Below are 21,209 nucleotides of genomic sequence, written 5' to 3' on the forward strand. Positions count from 1 at the left end.
TGTTGTTTAGAAACGCTTCACATTTTTGTCCCCCGTCTGTTACATCTACTGACGTTTGGTTGAATATGACAGGTTCACCGTTTGACCAAGTGGTAATTGGACTGCGATGCAGACCAAGCCAGACTCCGCCTACTGATGGCGTTATTATTTTGGCTATGAAATTGGCTATGAATCTGGCATCCTCGTCATCATACAGAGTTAAAAGTGATGCATTGTTCGACTGACATTCTTCTAACGTGTCTTGCCAAGAGGGCTCAATAAGTTCTGAAAGTTGAAAATGTCTCAGACGCGGTGATGCAGATGTAAAGTGAAAGAATCCTGCATGAACACAGACAAAATAGGACTTTAATCTTCAATAATTAAACATTACAACTAATAAAACAACACACTAGGTCAGAATATAATGTATGTCACACAATAACTAATGAAACCATGAAGCGCTTAACATCTTCCCAGCTGTCTGATGTTTTCACAAGTCATTTCTGCACAGTTATCACATATTCTAAACGTAGGAATAGTGGCGGCTGCATGAAGACCCAGTCAGAAGTCAGAATTACTGATGGAAGGAGACGCGGGCTTGTTTCACTGGCATGCATTTACAGAAGTGCACAAAACAACCACAAAATAAAACCAATAGAGGGATCCTTACCTGAACACAGCATGAGCAAGAGAAGTGTCATCTTGGTGGTTGTGGTGATGTTCATATGGTGAAAGACTAAAGTAATCGCGCAGAGACAACAAAGATAATAGATCATTTAATTAACAAAGTAAGGAATCCTACATAGAGGGGAATACATGAAACAATAAGATAAGTTGTACAATGCGCTAAGCTTCATACGTTTAATAAAGTAATTCAGCGTGTGCTGAACACTGTAAATAATCACATGGATCATATTACGGGTGTTTTAAAAGTTCTCTTACCTGCTGAGGTCTGGAGCAGTGTGCTGTCAGTTTGACGAACTTGTTTCAGTGTTTCACAGCTTTTATATCTTGTGTGCGGGTGATCTTGCTCCATGTTCCTTTTTCCCAGTAAGACACGGTTTATTTCCTGGAATTATTATTTGCATAAATGACATATTATGACTGTGATCAGCAGAAAACCTCTGTGAACAAGAGAAGTCTAGACCGAGTACATTTCCTTATGGGTTACTGGCCACATTATTAAAACAATAAAGGGTCGTCTCCATCGAGTGTTTAAAGTAATGCTTAAATACAGTCAATATTTTGTATACTCTCAGTAAGCTAGAACATCAAAAGGCAAATTTTTAAAGGGGAACTGACCCTAAAAGGGGCATCACATGTCCTTGAAACGGTCTTTGTACGCTGCATGTGCATATTTTGAGGATTTCTTACCAATGACTGTATATATAGATGGACAACGCGTCTCCATCTGCTCCCATTGTACGTAATTGATGCCAAAATAGCCCCTGTGATAGGCACTGCCATCTTGCGATGGTGATGTCATATGGAGCCAGAGACTGCGCAGTTGAGATTGGTGAGTGAAGTGGCCGTAGCCACTTCCGCTAACCCAAACAGCAAGGATCCTGCACACCGACGTGTTTAACAGCAGAACAGCTCCTCTGTGTTGGTCTGAGGTTAACGTTCACAGGTATGGAAACTTCAATGACTGTAGTGATTGTTTTAGTTACGTTTCCACTCGCGGATCGTCCTCAGCTCTGCTCACCCGGAACTGATCGGCTGCAGGAGCCGTATTTGTCAACAGAGCTGTCAATCATCATTTTGACAGCCTCAAATAACTAATTAAAAATAAACTTGTCAGAATAATGAACACTTGGACGTGAATCAGCATGATAATAACTAGCTATAATGACAGAAACCATGTTTGAGAAAAATGTATCGGGCGTGTAATTTGATTTTATAGTTTGACCCATGTCCCACCTGTTAACATGGAGGAGGCAGGCTTTATGGCCTATACTGCAGCCAGTCAGCAGGGGGCGCCCGAAATGTTTTAAGCTGTCATGTCGTCCATCTTTTTATACAGTCTATGTTTCTTAATTATTGGAAACTGACTGGGGTACATGGTCTTGCCTTGGACATCTAAAATCGCTAAAATTCCCCTTCACATTTTCTCATGATGTAACACACCTGGCCGATGCTATCTAATCCCAATAGCGTCCTCTTACGCAGGGCTGGCTAGCCAAATGTGGCCCAAACAAAAGGAGGGCCCGCCAAGGTATGGGTAAACCGGACAACGTTCAGGGGCATATTTATTCCTGCAGATTTATTTCTGCCCCTATGTCTGACCAGTTTTACATAGGTAATTGTGGGGAGCTGTGGAGTTCCTGTGAGAAGAGATCTACTGCCCCCGTCAAGACACGAGTCAGCCAGTCATGATGGAGCTAGGGCTGAACGAAAAATCCTTTCACTATTGCAATTGCGATGGTTAAACGCCGTGGATGTGCAATAGTCACATGGCAAAAATGGGTCCAGTGGGTAAGTGGCCCACTCCACTCTATCCGATGCTGGATGGATGTAGCTAAGTCTTCAAACCAAGTAGTACCTCTGAGCAGTTTGACTTGACTTCAAAGTAGTTGCATTGTATACAGATCATCGGAATATATTTTTAAAAATGTCCTCCCATTTCTGTTGCCCTTTTTCCCAAAAAGTCGGAGGTCTCGTAACAGCACAGTTCAGAGCGCGCTCTGAGAATCAAATTGTAGATCGCACGTAAACCGTATTTTCTGCCTGTTGTAGCATGTTCCCCACCTCGTCTCGGTGCTTTATAGTCATATAGAGTCGTTGTGTATTGGAGATTTTGGATTGTAGCTCAGAATTTGGCCATGAGTGTGTATCAAAAGTGGAATTTACTGACGTGTTAATTTGCTGTGTTTCAAACTGGGCAAGTGTACCTTGAAATTTGACTTAAACAGTGATTAGAAAGCAAGGTCGACTTGTAATCCAAATATCTCAATCAATCAGTTTTTACCCATGAATTTGTTTGACCATACTTTTACAGGAAAGTACTGCATGGAGTAAATGTTTGAACTGCTACACACTTATTATTGCAGTGTTTTTTTGAAAGGCAAAAACAGCTGGGAAACCATTTAACAGCCCTTTTTCAGTTGCTATCTTCTTTAATACCAAGTAGTGTAACCAGGTTCATCATGCCTTTGGGGTCAAAATACAGAACCGCTTGTTAAACCGTGCAGTGGTTCAGCATAGTTCAATTTTTGTTACTGTTGTTAGTCGAGATGAATTTGCTTGGTATTCAAATCATAGCACATGAGAGGTGCAGCAGACACCTGCTGCAGGCATCCATGAATAGTCCTGTGTATCAGGAGATGATATGCAAAGTCATCCAGTCAATATTTACTTCTGGAGGTTCTTCACTGGCATGCTTGGTGATTAAAAAGGTCACCCTTATGTCAGATCTTTTTCAGATGTCAGTGCTTTTATCAAACACAAAATGTAATCATTTCCAGGCTTTAATTTCTCTGTTCAGATTCATGATCCACCAGCTCTGTGTTTTTGACACTTAGTATTACAGTCGTTACATTTGTTATATCATCATATCCACACTGTGTGATATGTCTGCGATGTATTCCAGTAATCAAACCCAAACACCAATTTCCAGGTGTAAATGTAAAAATATGATCTACACTGCACAACTACTTTAAACATGACCAAACTCTAAATAGACGTATATTCTTCAGGTTACATCTACATCTAGCTTTCAAATCAGCAGAACCATGTACAGTACACAAGCAGGGGTCACAAAAACAGTTTTATCTCTCTGATTTGACTTTCAAATAGAACCACTACAGAATGGAAAATATGCCTCGCTGTCTCCAGTTAATAGCAAGCAATGATGTTGATGTTTTGCCTGACCTCAAAGGGTGGCCGATAGTCGAGAGGTCAAAAGGGTACTATCAAAAATATATACAGAAATACACACGCAGGTTCATACGAGACAATCAGAATCAGTATGTGGGCACATACAAGGAATTTGACATCTTCTAACAAACCCACACTGTCTCATATTTATAACCCAGAAAATCTTCTTTGGAATATAAAATATTTGGATTGATTGAAGTTAGAATACAAAAGTAGAAAATGGCTCTAAATATTACTGGACTCATTAACAGTGGCCCCAGTGGAATTTCATTCAAACAGATGCACAAAATTTTAATTGATCTGAAAATGTTGATGGTTTGGTTGAAGTGGCACAGTTTGACTGCACAAGAAACACAAAAATCAACAGGGGATATTGTCACTTATTACAAACCTCAACACAACAAACAATAATCAGTTACAAACACATTATTTCCTTTCTATTCAATTACAGTGTGAAATAATAACACAGCAACACAACAATAAAAGCAGCAATGCACATGAAATATCAAATTCATCAATCTCAATATAAAGAAGAATCAGAGTTGTAAAGTAAAGCTCAGCTTATGTTGTTATGTCTTTCTGATTCTACATCATAATCTAATCTATTAGTGAAGTTGTATCACTGTCGATTATTTAAAGTAAATAATCTCCTCCTCACAAAGAAAAGGACGTGGGTACCGACAGTCTTCATCATTCCACTTGTAGTCCTCTGTGTTAATGACGCCACAGTGGTGGGACATGTGCAGCTTGGGTGTTACACAGTTCTTCCAGTTGGAGTACCCCACTGTCGTGTCACTGGTCCAAATCCAGAATCCAAAGACACGACTCTGTCTCAGACCGATCCAGAATGGACCACTAACATCAGTGTGATTGAGCCATTGTTCAACCGCATGCTGATCTTCCCCATCCTCAATCCACAGCAGGCGTGAGTGGTGGTCCTGGCAGTAGTCATAGGCATCTTCCCAGGTTAGGTTTTTTTTAATGACTTTGATTCTCACAGTACCTGACATGAAACCAAAGATAAGACCCAGTATTATTACCATTACTACTGTCATAGAGTCTGTGGAATTTATTCTCACAGCTGCTCCACAGTGTATAAAAGTACTAAGTATGTGAGTAAGTAAATAAAGTGTCAGTATTTGTACATAAGTGAGTAAAGTATGATTTACTTATTTGTTGCTTACCATGAGCACAAATGGAATGTGCAATATTATCACATCTATATTTATAAATATTTACACCGTCTGATATTGTAGGATGCCGCGTCCTTGTGCAATCCGATTCAGGATTCCTCTCATCGTGCCATCTTCTGAATGTAGAGCAGCCGTTGTCCTCCCACTGCCATTCATCGTGCATGAGTCCAATCCAAAAGCTTGAGTTCTCTCCCTCTCCAATCACTTTGTCGTTTTGTTCGGTGCTATTAATGCTGACCAAGTTACCGTGATTGTTTTTGCAGTGCTGCAGAGCCTGACACCAGGTCTTGCTGATATTTACAAGTGTGTAATCATTACCTGCAGAACATAAATGCATAGATAAATAACACAGAACAAATAAGAAAGTGCTCGTGTTGGCATGTATCTCAAATCATAACCTCACAGGGCTGCTATATTATGGATATAGCCTGATAGCCTTGTTGCTTTTTTATGTAGTTTGGATACGATTTGTTGAAATAAGGTTTTTTTTAACAAAGGAAATTCTCCGATATATAAAGGGCATCAAGTCTGCGTGAACTTACCATTGTAGCACATGAAATGCTTCTTGTCTGAGCAATTGAAACTTTGCCATGTGTTGTTTTGAATCGCTTCACATTTTTGTCCCCCGTCTGTTACATTTACTGACGTTTGGTTGAATATGACAGGTTCACCGTTTGACCAAGTGGTAATTCGACTGCGATGCAGACCAAGCCAGACTCCACCTACTGATGACTTTATTATTTTGGCTGTGAAATTGGCTATGAATCTAGCATCCTCGTCATCATACAGAGTTAAAAGTGATGCATTGTTCGACTGACATTCTTGTAACACTTCTTGCCGAGTGTGCTCATCAAGTTCTGAAAGTTGAAAATGTCTCAGACGCGGTGATGCAGATGTAAAGTGAAAGAATCCTGCATGAACACAGACAAAATAGGACTTTAATCTTCAATAATTAAACATTACAACTAATAAAACAACACACTAGGTCAGAATATAATGTATGTCACACACTAACTAATGAACCTATGAAGCGCTTAACATATTCCCAGCTGTCTGATGTTTTCACAAGTCATTTCTGCACAGTTATCACATATTCTAAACGTAGGAATAGTGGCGGCTGCATGAAGACCCAGTCAGAAGTCAGAATTACTGATGGAAGGAGACGCGGGCTTGTTTCACTGGCATGCATTTACAGAAGTGCACAAAACAACCACAAAATAAAACCAATAGAGGGATCCTTACCTGAACACAGCATGAGCAAGAGAAGTGTCATCTTGGTGGTTGTGGTGATGTTCATATGGTGAAAGACTAAAGTAATCGCGCAGAGACAACAAAGATAATAGATCATTTAATTAACAAAGTAAGGAATCCTACATAGAGGGGAATACATGAAACAATAAGATAAGTTGTACAATGCGCTAAGCTTCATACGTTTAATAAAGTAATTCAGCGTGTGCTGAACACTGTAAATAATCACATGGATCATATTACGGGTGTTTTAAAAGTTCTCTTACCTGCTGAGGTCTGGAGCAGTGTGCTGTCAGTTTGACGAACTTGTTTCAGTGTTTCACAGCTTTTATATCTTGTGTGCGGGTGATCTTGCTCCATGTTCCTTTTTCCCAGTAAGACACGGTTTATTTCCTGGAATTATGATTTGCATAAATGACATATTATGACTGTGATCAGCAGAAAACCTCTGTGAACAAGAGAAGTCTAGACCGAGTACATTTCCTTATGGGTTACTGGCCACATTATTAAAACAATAAAGGGTCGTCTCCATCGAGTGTTTAAAGTAATGCTTAAATACAGTCAATATTTTGTATACTCTCAGTAAGCTAGAACATCAAAAGGCAACAGACACATATTAAATTAATATATTATCATAAATGAACATAAACTTAGATCTTTTTAAAGGGGAACTGACCCTAAAAGGGGCATCACATGTCCTTGAAACGGTCTTTGTACGCTGCATGTGCATATTTTGAGGATTTCTTACCAATGACTGTATATATAGATGGACAACGCGTCTCCATCTGCTCCCATTGTACGTAATTGATGCCAAAATAGCCCCTGTGATAGGCACTGCCATCTTGCGATGGTGATGTCATATGGAGCCAGAGACTGCGCAGTTGAGATCGGTGAGTGAAGCGGCCGTAGCCGCTTCCGCTAACCCAAACAGCAAGGATCCTGCACACCGACGTGTTTAACAGCAGAACAGCTCCTCTGTGTTGGTCTGAGGTTAACATTCACAGGTATGGAAACTTCAGTGACTGTAGTGATTGTTTAAGTTACGTTTCCACTCGCGGATCATCCTCAGCTCTGCTCACCCGGAACTGATCGGCTGCAGGAGCCGTATTTGTCAACAGAGCTGTCAATCATCATTTTGACAGCCTCAAATAACTAATTAAAAATAAACTTGTCAGAATAATGAACACTTGGACGTGAATCAGCATGATAATAACTAGCTATAATGACAGAAACCATGTTTGAGAAAAATGTATCGGGCGTGTAATTTGATTTTATAGTTTGACCCATGTCCCACCTGTTAACATGGAGGAGGCAGGCTTTATGACCTATACTGCAGCCAGTCAGCAGGGGGCGCCCGAAATGTTTTAAGCTGTCATGTCGTCCATCTTTTTATACAGTCTATGTTTCTTACTTATTGGAAACTGACTGGGGTACATGGTCTTGCCTTGGACATCTAAAATCGCTAAAATTCCCCTTCACATTTTCTCATGATGTAACACACCTGGCCGATGCTATCTAATCCCAATAGCGTCCTCTTACGCAGGGCTGGCTAGCCAAATGTGGCCCAAACAAAAGGAGGGCCCGCCAAGGTATGGGTAAACCGGACAACGTTCAGGGGCATATTTATTCCTGCAGATTTATTTCTGCCCCTATGTCTGACCAGTTTTACATAGGTAATTGTGGGGAGCTGTGGAGTTCCTGTGAGAAGAGATCTACTGCCCCCGTCAAGACACGAGTCAGCCAGTCATGATGGAGCTAGGGCTGAACGAAAAATCCTTTCACTATTGCAATTGCGATGGTTAAACGCCGTGGATGTGCAATAGTCACATGGCAAAAATGGGTCCAGTGGGTAAGTGGCCCACTCCACTCTATCCGATGCTGGATGGATGTAGCTAAGTCTTCAAACCAAGTAGTACCTCTGAGCAGTTTGACTTGACTTCAAAGTAGTTGCATTGTATACAGATCATCGGAATATATTTTTAAAAATGTCCTCCCATTTCTGTTGCCCTTTTTCCCAAAAAGTCGGAGGTCTCGTAACAGCACAGTTCAGAGCGCGCTCTGAGAATCAAATTGTAGATCGCACGTAAACCGTATTTTCTGCCTGTTGTAGCATGTTCCCCACCTCGTCTCGGTGCTTTATAGTCATATAGAGTCGTTGTGTATTGGAGATTTTGGATTGTAGCTCAGAATTTGGCCATGAGTGTGTATCAAAAGTGGAATTTACTGACGTGTTAATTTGCTGTGTTTCAAACTGGGCAAGTGTACCTTGAAATTTGACTTAAACAGTGATTAGAAAGCAAGGTCGACTTGTAATCCAAATATCTCAATCAATCAGTTTTTACCCATGAATTTGTTTGACCATACTTTTACAGGAAAGTACTGCATGGAGTAAATGTTTGAACTGCTACACACTTATTATTGCAGTGTTTTTTTGAAAGGCAAAAACAGCTGGGAAACCATTTAACAGCCCTTTTTCAGTTGCTATCTTCTTTAATACCAAGTAGTGTAACCAGGTTCATCATGCCTTTGGGGTCAAAATACAGAACCGCTTGTTAAACCGTGCAGTGGTTCAGCATAGTTCAATTTTTGTTACTGTTGTTAGTCGAGATGAATTTGCTTGGTATTCAAATCATAGCACATGCAGGCATCCATGAATAGTCCTGTGTATCAGGAGATGATATGCAAAGTCATCCAGTCAATATTTACTTTTGGAGGTTCTTCACTGGCATGCTTGGTGATTAAAAAGGTCACCCTTATGTCAGATCTTTTTCAGATGTCAGTGCTTTTATCAAACACAAAATGTAATCATTTCCAGGCTTTAATTTCTCTGTTCAGATTCATGATCCACCAGCTCTGTGTTTTTGACACTTAGTATTACAGTCGTTACATTTGTTATATCATCATATCCACACTGTGTGATATGTCTGCGATGTATTCCAGTAATCAAACCCAAACACCAATTTCCAGGTGTAAATGTAAAAATATGATCTACACTGCACAACTACTTTAAACATGACCAAACTCTAAATAGACGTATATTCTTCAGGTTACATCTACATCTAGCTTTCAAATCAGCAGAACCATGTACAGTACACAAGCAGGGGTCACAAAAACAGTTTTATCTCTCTGATTTGACTTTCAAATAGAACCACTACAGAATGGAAAATATGCCTCGCTGTCTCCAGTTAATAGCAAGCAATGATGTTGATGTTTTGCCTGACCTCAAAGGGTGGCCGATAGTCGAGAGGTCAAAAGGGTACTATCAAAAATATATACAGAAATACACACGCAGGTTCATACGAGACAATCAGAATCAGTATGTGGGCACATACAAGGAATTTGACATCTTCTAACAAACCCACACTGTCTCATATTTATAACCCAGAAAATCTTCTTTGGAATATAAAATATTTGGATTGATTGAAGTTAGAATACAAAAGTAGAAAATGGCTCTAAATATTACTGGACTCATTAACAGTGGCCCCAGTGGAATTTCATTCAAACAGATGCACAAAATTTTAATTGATCTGAAAATGTTGATGGTTTGGTTGAAGTGGCACAGTTTGACTGCACAAGAAACACAAAAATCAACAGGGGATATTGTCACTTATTACAAACCTCAACACAACAAACAATAATCAGTTACAAACACATTATTTCCTTTCTATTCAATTACAGTGTGAAATAATAACACAGCAACACAACAATAAAAGCAGCAATGCACATGAAATATCAAATTCATCAATCTCAATATAAAGAAGAATCAGAGTTGTAAAGTAAAGCTCAGCTTATGTTGTTATGTCTTTCTGATTCTACATCATAATCTAATCTATTAGTGAAGTTGTATCACTGTCGATTATTTAAAGTAAATAATCTCCTCCTCACAAAGAAAAGGACGTGGGTACCGACAGTCTTCATCATTCCACTTGTAGTCCTCTGTGTTAATGACGCCACAGTGGTGGGACATGTGCAGCTTGGGTGTTACACCGTTCTTCCAGTTGGAGTACCCCACTGTCGTGTCACTGGTCCAAATCCAGAATCCAAAGACACGACTCTGTCTCAGACCGATCCAGAATGGACCACTAACATCAGTGTGATTGAGCCATTGTTCAACCGCATGCTGATCTTCCCCATCCTCAATCCACAGCAGGCGTGAGTGGTGGTCCTGGCAGTAGTCATAGGCATCTTCCCAGGTTAGTTTTTCTTGAATGACTTTGATTCTCACAGTACCTGACATGAAACCAAAGATAAGACCCAGTATTATTACCATTACTACTGTCATAGAGTCTGTGGAATTTATTCTCACAGCTGCTCCACAGTGTATAAAAGTACTAAGTATGTGAGTAAGTAAATAAAGTGTCAGTATTTGTACATAAGTGAGTAAAGTATGATTTAGTTATTTGTTGCTTACCATGAGCACAAATGGAATGTACATCATTATCACATCCATATTTATAAATATTTACACCGTCTGATATTGTAGGAGGCCATGTCTTTGTGTAATCCCAATCGCCCGTATTCGAAGTAACGTGCCATCTTCTGAATGTAGAGCAGCCGTTGTCCTCCCACTGCCATTCATCGTGCATGAGTCCAATCCAAAAGCTTGAGTTCTCTCCCTCTCCAATCACTTTGTCGTTTTGTTCGGTGCTATTAATGCTGACCAAGTTACCGTGATTGTTTTTGCAGTGCTGCAGAGCCTGACACCAGGTCTTGCTGATATTTACAAGTGTGTAATCATTACCTTCAGAACATAAATGCATAGATAAATAACACAGAACAAATAAGAAAGTGCTCGTGTTGGCATGTATCTCAAATCATAACCTCACAGGGCTGCTATATTATGGATATAGCCTGATAGCCTTGTTGCTTTTTTATGTAGTTTGGATACGATTTGTTGAAATAAGGTTTTTTTTAACAAAGGAAATTCTCCGATATATAAAGGGCATCAAGTCTGCGTGAACTTACCATTGTAGCACATGAAATGCTTCTTGTCTGAGCAATTGAAACTTTGCCATGTGTTGTTTTGAATCGCTTCACATTTTTGTCCCCCGTCTGTTACATCTACTGACGTTTGGTTGAATATGACAGGTTCACCGTTTGACCAAGTGGTAATTGGACTGCGATGCAGACCAAGCCAGACTCCATCTTCTGATGACGTTATGTTTTTGGCTATGAAATTGGCTATGAATCTAGCATCCTCGTCATCATACAGAGTTAAAAGTGATGCATTGTTCGACTGACATTCTTCTAACATGTCTTGCCAAGAGGGCTCAATAAGTTCTGAAAGTTGAAAATGTCTCAGACGCGGTGATGCAGATGTAAAGTGAAAGAATCCTGCATGAACACAGACAAAATAGGACTTTAATCTTCAATAATTAAACATTACAACTAATAAAACAACACACTAGGTCAGAATATAATGTATGTCACACAATAACTAATGAAACCATGAAGCGCTTAACATCTTCCCAGCTGTCTGATGTTTTCACAAGTCATTTCTGCACAGTTATCACATATTCTAAACGTAGGAATAGTGGCGGCTGCATGAAGACCCAGTCAGAAGTCAGAATTACTGATGGAAGGAGACGCGGGCTTGTTTCACTGGCATGCATTTACAGAAGTGCACAAAACAACCACAAAATAAAACCAATAGAGGGATCCTTACCTGAACACAGCATGAGCAAGAGAAGTGTCATCTTGGTGGTTGTGGTGATGTTCATATGGTGAAAAGACTAAAGTAATCGCGCAGAGATAACGAAGATAATAGATCATTTAATTAACAAAGTAAGGAATCCTACATAGAGGGGAATACATGAAACAATAAGATAAGTTGTACAATGCGCTAAGCTTCATACGTTTAATAAAGTAATTCAGCGTGTGCTGAACGCTGTAAATAATCACATGGATCATATTACGGATGTTTTAAAAGTTCTCTTACCTGCTGAGGTCTGGAGCAGTGTGCTGTCGGTTTGACGCACTTGTTTCAGTGTTTCACAGCTTTTGTATCTTGTGTGCGGGTGATCTTGCTCCATGTTCCTTTTTCCCAGTAAGACATGGTTTATTTCCTGTGTTGCGAGGACAGAGGTGGACCTCACTAGTGTGGCAATACTGATAGCCATTTATCGGTGAGTGTTAACTCTAAATGCATTCCTTTCCAACTAATGGACCTTTGGATTAACACTGGGGAGGATGTTTACCAGACATCTTGGAATCTTCTCAGTGGTTTTACACTCAAAGCCATAAAGGTGACAAAAGTAACATTTCCCAGTGGACTATCAAGTCCTCAGACACTTCAAGAAACCACCCTTTAGGAGATGAAGGGGTGAATCAACAACGACCCTCAGACCCCCTTTGTCGCGCCTGGGTAGAGTTGTCTTTGTTCACAATCAAAGGAATTAACAAGTAAACATGTACCCTCTGACAGGACCAAAAGGCGAATCAACAAGAATTGGTTGATAAGGACACTGAATAACAATGGTTGCCTTTCCCATGTTTTATCTGTCTCTCCTCTCTCTCTCATCTCAACATAAACACACCCAACACCTCCTCCTCTCTCCTACTCTCACTGTGAAAACAGACGCCAGTCTTAAATTTAAGAGCATTCTTGTGTGTGTGTTCTGAAGTACTTTTTGATCCGTTCTGAATGAAGGTAGCGTAAATCGGTCGATTAATTGTTTAATAATTAATTTAAACTCGTCATAGAATGCCTGCACTCTATATTGACGAGAAGTTAACTTTAATGTTAATTAAAAGGCTTAACCTATCATAGGTATTTAACAGGGCACCACCCAATTTTGACAAAACAGGGAAAACATATAATTAGTTACCTAATTGTTTAATTCAGACTCATAATCTGAAGGTTGCTACAGTTTAGAATTGAGTTCGTTTCGCGGTGTACAGAGGCTTAGTACTTCACACACACCAAGACACTTGAATCAGTACTTTATAAATTAAGAATTTATTGACTAATAATAATAAACATACATGAGATAACTAAATATGGTGATGAACGTGAAATGATTAATAACAGGATGAATATGATGAAAGATGGATTGAAACCTGTTCAAAGGAGTGAAGTGTAGCAGCTGAGATATTAGGAGGTATATCGCCCAAAACCTTGAACTAACCTTCCTAACAAATCTGTGACTAAAGCATCAACCCCAATATACAGTAAAACCAAAGTTAGACCTACTCGGAGGGTGAGGAGGGTCAACCGCGTTGCAGATGAGACGTGTGGAGGGCGTCAGGTCGGAGTGGTTCGGAGCTTTGGATGCCGGGCTTGTACCTGGGTTCCCTCGGAGCAGCGCCGCACGGCCGGTTCGGTCTCTCTAGATGATGACGTGCCGGGCAGTCCCACGTTGCGGCCTGAGCCGGATGGAAGCTGAATGCGTCTTCTGGGTTCGGGACTGAGATTCTGTCCGAGTACCGGGGCTTGAGCACCGGGAGAACTAGAGTCTGTATTTTGAGCAGTCAGATCTAATGCTGGAGCAATGCTGACACGCGAGGCCTTCAGCACGGCAGAGTGCACGCAGGTTCTGGGCCTACTCGCGGGCAAACCTTAAAAAGGGGAAAGGGAAGAAGTTACGGGGGAAGGGGGAGGCGGAGGTGCTCGTCAGCGGCCGGGACGAAGGGTGTAGCACCAAAGGGGAAGAAGCAAGAGTGCGAGAGAAGTTGTCACCTATCATTTAAAGGTTCTCCCCTCCCCGGGGGGTCGTCCGGGCAATGGCGCGAGTTTGACCAATCCTCATATCCGAGACTTTCTCTACTTATTAAACTACTTATTTTTACCCCAAAGTAGTTATCCTTATCCATCTAACCTCCCCACATGATTCTCAGCTGCACATAGACTCCAAACACCACAGGATGAAAATACACAGAATGAGGTTACATGGCAGATTCCTGAGGATAAAAGTACAAGTTAATGATGAATGTCCAGATCAACACATAGCAACCTTCCACAGTCTTTATGCATTTCCGTGTGAATGTGACACTTGGTGTTATGGCTGACTAGAATCCAGGTGCAGAAACAGAGGCAGGAGGCAGAGAGTAGGGCAAGGATGTTGGTTTTATTCTGAGTTAGAGCTGCAGGGGTCCAGTGCAGGGGAAGCCAGAGTTGGAGCTGCAGTGGTCCAGTGAAGGGGAAGCCAAAGTTGGAGCTGCAGGGGTCCAGTGCAGGGGAAGCCAGGGGAAGGAGCAGAGGACGAGGGCAGCAGGAGTTCTGGAGACGGATGCAGGGGGTCGGCTGGAAAACTGCAGGGACAGGAAACAGGAGTTAGGGTAAGGCATATGCTGGCAAAAAGTCTATCACAAAAAGGCTTGAAGGTGACTGACTGCATAAACAGAGTCTACGATCTGGCAGGTTGGAGGAGTCAGGACTGGATCTTTATAGTAGGTTGACTGAGATGGACTGCAGCTGCCATCCTGGCTCCCGCACACCTGCTTCCACTCCTGCAATTAACCACACACACACACACACAGGAGGGGGAGGGAGAGAGAACCTGCAGGCCATGTAGGAGACCATGACAGTACCCCCTCCTCTACGGGCGCCTCCTGGCGCACGTCTGGGGTACCCTGGACGCTCCTGATGGAAATCTCTGATGAGGGATGGGTCCAAGATCTGCCTGCGGGGAACCCAGCAGCGCTCCTCAGGTCCATAACCCTCCCAGTCCACCAAATATTGTAAGCCACGACCCCGGCGGCGCACGTCCAGCAGCCGCCGGACTGTGTAGGCAGGGTGATCGTCAACCATCCTAGGTGGGGGGGAGCAGGTGCTGGGGTGGACAGAGGACTGGTGGAGACAGGTTTGATTTGGGACACATGGAAGGTGGGATGTATGCGAAGAGTAGCAGGTAGTTTAAGTCGAACAGCACAGGGATTAATGATGCGATCTATCTCAAAAGGGCCAACATAGCGAGGAGACAGTTTCTTAGATTCCACTTTGAGAGGAAGATCTTTGGACAGGAGCCATACCTTTTGACCCGGAGAGTACTTAGGTGCCGGGGTGCGACGGCGGTTGGCCTGACTCCGAGCTCTAGTGGCAGCCTGTGAGAGTGCAGCACGGGCACGCCTCCAGATCTCTTGGCAGCGATGCATGTGAGTTTGGACAGAAGGCACTGCTAACTCCTCCTCCTGAGCAGGGAATAGGGGAGGCTGGTAACCGAGAGAACAAAGAAAAGGGGACATACCTGAGGAGGCGTTGGGCAGGGAGTTATGTGCATATTCCACCCAGGGCAGCTGGGAGCTCCAGGTGGAAGGGTTGGAGGAAGAGAGACAGCGGAGGGCAGTCTCCATCTCCTGATTGGCCCGCTCCGTTTGGCCATTGGTTTGGGGGTGGTATCCCGAGGAGAGGCTGGTAGTGGCTCCTAAGGCAGTACAGAATGCCTTCCAAACTTGAGAGGTGAACTGAGGGCCCCTGTCCGACACAATGTCCGAAGGGATGCCATGCAACCGGAAGACATGCTCAACCAAAAGATCAGCGGTCTCCCTAGCTGAGGGAAGTTTAGACAGGGCGAGAAAATGGGCAGCCTTGGAAAAACAATCTATGATGGTAAGAATGACCATTTTACCTTGAGATGGAGGGAGACCTGTGACGAAGTCCACTGCGATATGGGACCAAGGACGACTGGGGATTGGCAGGGGACGAAGGAGTCCAGAGCTGGGTTTAGTTGATGACTTGTTTTGAGCACAGACGGAACAGGCAGACACAAAGGACCTGGTGTCAGAATTCATAGTAGGCCACCAAAACCGGAGAAAGGCGAGAGTCCGGTGGATCCCAGGATGGCAGGTCAGGCGTGTAGAGTGAGCCCACTCAAGAACCTGGGAGCGCACAGAGTCTGGGACAAACAAGCAGTTAGGGGGTCCGTTACCTGGGTCCGGTTGTTGACTGTGAGCCTGTCTTACCAGTGATTCAATCTCCCATGTGAGTGAGGCGATAAAGCAGGTAGGTGGCAGGATGGGATCAGGAATGGACACAGTCTCCTCCACAGTGAACTGACGTGATAAGGCGTCCGGCTTGATGTTACGGGAACCTGGACGATAAGTCAGAGAAAAATTAAATCTGCCAAAAAACAAAGCCCACCTTGCTTGACGTGAATTTAATCGCTTGGCTGACTGGTTGAAGGACAGGTTCTTATGGTCCGTCCAAACGACAAATGGGTGGACTGCTCCCTCCAGCCAGTGGCGCCACTCCTCCAAGGCCAACTTCACGGCGAGGAGTTCCCTGTTGCCTATGTCATAATTTCTCTCCGCTGGAGAAAGTCTTCGAGAGAAAAAGGCACAGGGATGCAGTTTGTTATCAGCAGAGGAGCGTTGAGAGAGTACAGCACCTACCCCAGTGTCCGAGGCATCGACCTCCACGATGAACTGCAAGGCTGGATCTGGTTGAATGAGGATTGGGGCGGAGACAAAACGACCCTTGAGCTCGTTGAAGGCAGTCTCTGCCCCATGTGTCCAGTGGAATGGGGTGGAGGTAGAGGTGAGGGCCGTGAGGGGAGCAGCAATGCGGCTGTAGTTGCGTATAAATCTTCGGTAAAAATTAGCAAATCCAAGGAAGCGTTGTAGCTGTTTCAGGTTGGAAGGTGCCGGCCACTCTGACACAGCCGTGACCTTGGTTTGGTCCATCTGCACCTGACCCTGTGCAATCACGTAACCAAGGAAGGATACTTTGGAAACATGAAACTCGCACTTCTCAGCTTTCACATATAACTTGTTCTCAAGGAGACGCTGGAGTACCTGGCATACATGCTGTTCATGTTCTTGAGGGGACTGGGAGAAAATCAGGATATCATCCAAGTAAACAAAAACAAACCGGTTGATCATGTCTCTAAGGATGTCGTTAACTAAGGCCTGAAAAACAGCGGGTGCGTTAGTTAATCCAAAGGGCATTACCAGATACTCGAAGTGTCCGAGAGGAGTGTTGAAGGCGGTTTTCCACTCGTCCCCTTCACGGATGCGGACAAGGTGGTAAGCGTTGCGCAGGTCCAGCTTAGAGAAGATGGTGGCGCCATGGAGGGGGGCAAGAGCAGAACTTATTAGAGGCAGAGGGTACTTGTTTTTCACTGTTATGTTATTAAGTCCACGGTAATCAATGCAAGGTCTCAAAGTACCATCCTTCTTGCCAACAAAGAAAAATCCTGCACCCACCAGTGAAGATGATGGTCGAATAATGCCAGAAGCCAGGGAATCCCGTATATACCTTTCCATCGCCTCTCGCTCAGGTCAGGAGAGGTTGTAAAGCCGACTACTGGGAAAAGGAGCACCAGGCAGGAGGTTGATGGCGCAGTCATATGGACGATGAGGTGGCAGAGACATAGCTTGGTCTTTGCTGAAGACTGGGGCGAGGTCATGATAAATCTCTGGGACAGAGCACAGGTCTGGCGGCTCTGGCTGAAGGAGTGATTCGGAGGTAGGAGGAGCTAGGGCAGAAAGCAAACAATTAGTGTGACAGAATGTACTCCAGGATGTTATTCTATCAGAGCTCCAGTTGATGTGTGGATTGTGGATCTTTAGCCATGGATACCCAAGCACTAGTGGAGTATGAGGACTGTCAATTACATGTAAACTGATTGTCTCTCTGTGGTTACCAGACAGCAACAGGGTTACAGGAACAGTCTTTTGCTCAATCCGAGTTAACAATAAACCATTTAGTGCAGTAGCTTCCAGGGGGGATTTGAGCTGCTCAAGCTCAATGCCTAATTGCATGACCACTTTACGATCAATAAAGCTTTCATCTGCACCAGAGTCTATTAGGGCAGAAATGGAAAATACCTCAGAGCACCACAAGAGGGAGGCCTCGAGTAAGCTTCGAGAGAGAGGGGAACTGGCTGCTCGGCTCATCAGTATCCCTCCAGCTACTGAAGAGCCGACCCTTTTAACGGGCGGGACGGGCATGAAGAAATGAAGTGACCGGCTTGGCCACAGTACAGGCAGGATTTGGAATTAATACGGCGAGCCCTCTCCTCCGGGGTCAAACTGGCTCGCCCAAGTTGCATGGGTTCAGGATCGGGATGACTCGGGGTCTCACGGCGAGGTTCCAAAACAGCCTGCACAGAGACACGGGGAGGGACTGACGGAACATGGGACAACAGCTGTGACTTGGAAATCCTCTCCCTACGACGCTCGCGGAGCCGATTATCCACCCGGATTGCCAGGGATCAGCTGGTCGAGGTCTGAAGACTCCTCACGGGAAGCTAGCTCATCTTTCAGATTGTCATTCAGAGAGTTTTGGAACGCACCTTGAAGAGCCTCGTCATTCCAGCCACTCTCTGCAGCGAGCGTCCGGAATTCGATGGCTAATTCAGCCACGCTGCGTGAGCCCTGGCGGAGAGAGAGAAGACGCTTAGCCGCGTCCTTTCCCCGAACAGGATGATCGAAAACCTTTCTCATCTCCCTGGTGAAGTCATCATATGAAAAACAGATTGCTGATTGTGTCTCCCACACAGCTGAGCCCCAAGCGAGCGCTGCTCCTTTTAGTGAGCCAATCAGGTAAGCGATTCGGGAACGGTCAGAGGTGTATGTATTGGGCTGCTGCTCAAAAACCAGGGAACACTGTACTAAAAAGGCTCGGCAGGAACCCAGGTCTCCATCATAGCGCTCCGGCGCGGGGACGAAAGGCTCAGGGTGAGGGGTGGGGGGGGGGGGCTTGAGGCCCGGCTAGGAGCTACAGGTGTGGCATGAGGCGTAATTTGCTCTCGAACAGAGTTGAGACTGGCAGTGAGGTCTTTTAAACAGTTCATAATGTCCTTAAGTGCCTGTTCATGTTGTCCGATCAATGAGCCTTGGTTGGTCAGAGCGTGGTGGAACCTCTCTGCATCTGCTGGGTCCATCTCCACTGGCCAGATCGTACTGTTACGGCTGACTAGAACCCAGGTGCAGAAACAGAGGCAGGAGGCAGAGAGTAGGGCAAGGATGTTGGTTTTATTCTGAGTTAGAGCTGCAGGGGTCCAGTGCAGGGGAAGCCAGAGTTGGAGCTGCAGTGGTCCAGTGAAGGGGAAGCCAAAGTTGGAGCTGCAGGGGTCCAGTGCAGGGGAAGCCAGGGGAAGGAGCAGAGGACGAGGGCAGCAGGAGTTCTGGAGACGGATGCAGGGGGTCGGCTGGAAAACTGCAGGGACAGGAAACAGGAGTTAGGGTAAGGCATATGCTGGCAAAAAGTCTACTATCACAAAAAGGCTTGAAGGTGACTGACTGCATAAACAGAGTCTACGATCTGGCAGGTTGGAGGAGTCAGGACTGGATCTTTATAGTAGGTTGATTGAGATGGACTGCAGCTGCCAGCCTGGCTCCCGCACACCTGCTTCCACTCCTGCAATTAACCACACACACACACACACACAGGAGGGGGAGGGAGAGAGAACCTGCAGGCCATGTAGGAGACCATGACACTTGGATCTATATAGATATATATATACATATATACTTGTAGGGCATATATGTATTCACAGACACACAACTTTGCTAAATTCATTAATAGATGTCCTGACTGAATCAACATCCCTTTGTCTCAGTCTCACCCCCCCCTTCCCCTGCCTGTCTGCATGTACGGCAGAGAGAGGGGTGTTAGGGGGGGTGGAAACAAATGGATGCTCCAAAACTCTTTCTTCTCCCCAGGGCTCTGGGGTGTGAGTTGTTTCTGTTGATCCACCGTCCCTGGATCAAAGCATGTGGTTCCTTATTTCCCCACAGCTAATCTTGTGAGACAAATATTAACTGACCGTAATCCCATGATTTATCAGATGCTGTCCTTCATCTGGTGTCTGTGGAATGTTGGTCCTGCAGACGAAGAGTTGTAAAGTTTCCCCTGTGGAAACCATCTTTAATTTATTGGTCCCCAGAGCAGAGCTAGTGGTCTAGCTCTCTTCCTGGTGGGGTCAAATGACCAGGTCAGGCCTGGATCAGGCCTATCCTGATACCACGCTACAAGAATATATTTTTTAAAAATGTCCTCCCATTTCTGTTGCCCATTTTCCCAAAAAGTCGGAGGTCTCGTAACAGCACAGTTCAGAGCGCGCTCTGAGAATCAAATTGTAGATCGCATGTAAACCGTATTTTCTGCCTGTTGTAGCATGTTCCCCACCTCGTCTCGGTGCTTTATAGTCATATAGAGTCGTTGTGTATTGGAGATTTTGGATTGTAGCTCAGAATTTGGCCATGAGTGTGTATCAAAAGTGGAATTTACTGACGTGTTAATTTGCTGTGTTTCAAACTGGGCAAGTGTACCTTGAAATTTGACTTAAACAGTGATTAGAAAGCAAGGTCGACTTGTAATCCAAATATCTCAATCAATCAGTTTTTACCCATGAATTTGTTTGACCATACTTTTACAGGAAAGTACTGCATGGAGTAAATGTTTGAACTGCTACACACTTATTATTGCAGTGTTTTTTTGAAAGGCAAAAACAGCTGGGAAACCATTTAACAGCCCTTTTTCAGTTGCTATCTTCTTTAATACCAAGTAGTGTAACCAGGTTCATCATGCCTTTGGGGTCAAAATATAGAACCGCTTGTTAAACCGTGCAGTGGTTCAGCATAGTTAAATGTTTGTTACTGTTGTTAGTCGAGATGAATTTGCTTGGTATTCAAATCATAGCACATGAGAGGTGCAGCAGACACCTGCTGCAGGCATCCATGAATAGTCCTGTGTATCAGGAGATGATATGCAAAGTCATCCAGTCAATATTTACTTGTGGAGGTTCTTCACTGGCATGCTTGGTGATTAAAAAGGTCACCCTTATGTCAGATCTTTTTCAGATGTCAGTGCTTTTATCAAACACAAAATGTAATCATTTCCACGCTTTAATTTCTCTGTTCAGATTCATGATCCACCAGCTCTGTGTTTTTGACACTTAGTATTACAGTCGTTACATTTGTCATATCATCATATCCACACTGTGTGATATGTCTGCGATGTATTCCAGT

At 43.8% G+C, this 21,209-nt stretch overlaps 2 long non-coding RNA genes across 2 annotated transcripts; both read right to left on the minus strand.

The window, feature by feature from the left end:
• Nucleotides 1–162: 162 nt before the first annotated feature.
• Nucleotides 163–949, minus strand: LOC138599201 (uncharacterized). Its single transcript, XR_011308713.1, has 3 exons — nucleotides 922–949; nucleotides 650–715; nucleotides 163–318 (listed from the first exon to the last, which is right to left on the minus strand). It is a non-coding gene; the product is annotated as an uncharacterized lncRNA (long non-coding RNA).
• A 4,211-nt stretch (nucleotides 950–5,160) lies between these two features.
• On the minus strand, nucleotides 5,161–6,590 carry LOC138599769 (uncharacterized). The gene is made up of 4 exons (XR_011308737.1): nucleotides 6,563–6,590; nucleotides 6,291–6,356; nucleotides 5,591–5,959; nucleotides 5,161–5,366 (listed from the first exon to the last, which is right to left on the minus strand). It is a non-coding gene; the product is annotated as an uncharacterized lncRNA (long non-coding RNA).
• Between the last annotated feature and the right edge of the window lie 14,619 nt (nucleotides 6,591–21,209).

Source organism: Semicossyphus pulcher, unplaced genomic scaffold, assembly GCF_022749685.1.
Source record: "Semicossyphus pulcher isolate SPU_LCO1_2020_fin unplaced genomic scaffold, fSemPul1.0.p SCAF_20, whole genome shotgun sequence".
Lineage (NCBI taxonomy): Eukaryota > Metazoa > Chordata > Actinopteri > Labriformes > Labridae > Semicossyphus > Semicossyphus pulcher.